This window comes from Arachis ipaensis, chromosome B03, assembly GCF_000816755.2.
Source record: "Arachis ipaensis cultivar K30076 chromosome B03, Araip1.1, whole genome shotgun sequence".
Lineage (NCBI taxonomy): Eukaryota > Viridiplantae > Streptophyta > Magnoliopsida > Fabales > Fabaceae > Arachis > Arachis ipaensis.
The window spans coordinates 87,283,348-87,286,722 of record NC_029787.2 but is presented as its reverse complement, the minus strand read 5'-3'; positions in this window follow the sequence as shown (position 1 = coordinate 87,286,722).

The window sequence follows — 3,375 nt, the reverse complement described above, 5'->3', positions numbered from 1 at the left end:
AAACCATAGAGTATATTTTTTGTTTTTAATGTTTTCAAAAATTTTAAAACTATTTATAATATTTAATTTGATTCAATTTTATCTTCAACATTTAAAATTAGCTTCAATTTTATTTCTAACATTAATTTTTTTATTATCAACTATTAGTCAAGTTTATTTTTCTAATTTTATTTCTATCATTAGAATAACTCCAGGGAACTAACTAGCTAACTTGAACAACATTTCAAAATTCTGATTCTTAAATTCCAAAAATTAGGATTAGGTTCACAAACACGTGCCACTGAACACAAACCCTCTAATCTGACCTCCCACTCTAATCACTCTCCCACCCCGATGTCATGACTATTGCACCCCCTCCACCACGTCATCACTCGCCCATGCATCCTCCACCCCCAGCGTTGTCGAATCGGCCCTTCTTCCTCTCCTTACTTACATAAAAATATCGAGTAACATAAGAAACACCTCAAATCGTATACACAAATATATGATAATACTTGAAATGAAACATCTAACAAATAAAAAATGGAACATCTCATATGAAGCCTTCTACGTAGACTCTGAACCCCTAAATAGAAAAGAAACATCCATTAATTCAAAAAAAATCTAACAAATAAAAAAAGAAACATTTCATATGAAACTTTCTACGTAGACCTTGAACCCCTAAACAGAAAAGAAACAACTAACTCGAAAAAGAAACATCTGAAACCCTTTAAAGACATAACCACTTACTCATACAAAAACATCCACTACCCTTTGGAGTGGCGTCACGAAGGAGACGCGGCTCGACACCGTAATGGAGGATACGCAGGGGACGTGACATGACAGAGGAGACACGGCAACACGGAAGAGACGGAGGACGCAATACGACTTGTGATTGTCGTAACGGAGGAAATGTAACGGGTTGGCGTGACTTGCGAGCACTGTTTCTCGCCTAACAGAATCACTGGTGTCTACTGTATGCTCTCGGCAAAGGAAAGGTGGCATAAAGGGCTCTTCGACAGCAATGATGGAGAATGCGGTACCGACGTGCTGTGGTGCAGAGGTTGACAATGCGGTTGAGGGTGTGGGAAAGAAGGGGAGTGCGGCGATTGTGGTATTTTTTTCACTTCAGTAAGAATTAGTCAAGGATCAAATTAGGGTTAGGTTTGGGTAAATGGAGTGGGATATTTTTTTTCTTTAGTGGGCCTTAAGATGTAGTTCAAATGGGAGTTGGCTGAAGTTGTCTACACCCCTAGCTGGTTATCTGGCGGAGTTGCTATCATTATCATCAACAGTTTAACACCGCCACCATCAGGAGTGATGGGAGAAAATGGTTGTAGAAGGTGTAATTATGGTGCTTTTCAAATTTATTAATTTTTTTGTGTAGGTGCATTGGTTCATGATAGGGTAGAGTGGGTGGGATGATGGTTGATGATAGGGATTTGATGAAGGTCGCTGTCGTTTGCCACTGCTTCTCCATCCTTTGCCTTCAAATTTTTGCTTACTCTATTCTTTTACAACTACAAATGTGTGTATGATTTTTTTTGTTTGCAAAATCTCAAATCCTTCCTATTTTTTATACATTTCGTGAGAAAATTGAAAAAAAAAAAGAAACTCTATCATAGTATCATGGATACCCATTTTACTCTCTTTGTTTTGTTCTATGATTGATTGCGATTTGGAATGAAACTCACTACACCGTGAGTGATTTATTTTGTTTTATACATTTATTTGTTGTTATGTTTGGCACCATCTATTTTAAAAGCTAGAAAAGAAAAAAATATACAGGAGATTTCATGAGAGAGACCTAAGCATAGTAGAGAGAGGTTTATGTTTTTAATTTATTTTATATGACTATTGAAAAACATAATGTTGGTATTTGTTTAAGTTGTGTAATTAAAATCCAGTATTGGTATTTGTATTTATTCCATTTATCTCAAGAAAGGGCAGATGTTTTGCATGGTGGGATCTTGTCAAAGATGTGGTTATTGTATGGTGAGGTTGATAAGGATGAGGATGATAAGGATAAAATAGAAAAAATAAAGTTGAATAATAGTTTATCTTTAAGAAATTAATATTGGGGGGTAAAATTAAAATAAATTTTAAACTTTGAGAATAAAATTGGATCAAATTAAATGTTAGGGGATAATTTTAATAAATTTAAAAAATGTTAAGGACTACAAAACACACTTTACCCTTAAATTATTTAACTGTTTTGTCACAATCACACTTGGTATTATTTTAGGTTGCGAGTTAAACCCCAAATTGGTCCCTGAGATTCACAAAATGCACCGATTTAGTTTCTGACTTCCCAATTGCACTAATTACGTCCTCCAGATTGCGAAAAAGGCATCAAGTTAGTCCCTCTCGAATTTTCCGTTCATATGTCTTGCCGGCGGGAGTAACGCGACAAATGATTGTCACGCTGGAGTGTCTAACGGTTGCATGATGTGGCAAATGAAGGTCTATGACCCAATTTGGTCCCTGATCCCTTTTTAAACCCTAACTCAGAAGTAACGCACCACTTCTTCGTCTTCATCATCTTCTTCGTCTTCTTCTTCTTCATCTTCCCTGCTCATTCTTGTAGTCATTGCTCTGCTGGTTGGATGATGGTTGGACGTGCAGATGAAGGAGAGGGAAGTTCTATGCGATCAACGACAAGAAGGCCAAGTCAGAGCAGAGCCTCACGAGTACCAGAGCGGTGTGGGTGTGGGAAACGTCCTGTGCTCCGATGGTTTGGAACGAATACCCACCCAAATAAGCCCTTCTTTGGATGCCCGAATTACAACGTGAGTGTTTCCTGAAGATTTGTTGTTGAGTATTTTGATGCTAACTGTTAAATTTCGTATTCACAGAGTAGTGGAAGAAGATGGTGTGGGTTCTTTCGATGGGCAAACATTGTAGAAGATGATAAAAGAAATTTGGAAGACGCTGCGGCATACAACAATGAAGAAGTGAGCGTCAATCTTGCTTTGAGGATTGGCACTTTGGAGGATGAGTTAAGGACCCAGAAATATATGATACAAATGTTAGGATTGCTGTTTTTTTTCCTATTAATTGTTGTTTTAGTTGTGATGGTAAAAATGTAAGAACTGTGTTTGAAAGCATATGTTAATGAATGTATGGGAACTCTTTAGTTTATTGGTGTGTTCTTTGTAGTTAGATTTTACAAAAATGAAATCCAAACTGAATGAACAGAATAAGTAAATTGATAATAGTAGTTGTTGATTATAAACAAAACATTGTCAATGTAACACACTATTAATTGATCACATAAGGATAAACAAAATGATACAGCCACCAATTCTAAAACAAGAAGACCTTCAAGTTTAAACTCTGTTAAAGTATTTACTACCAGAAAAACAAAATAAACCATACAGTCTGGCTATGAGCTAT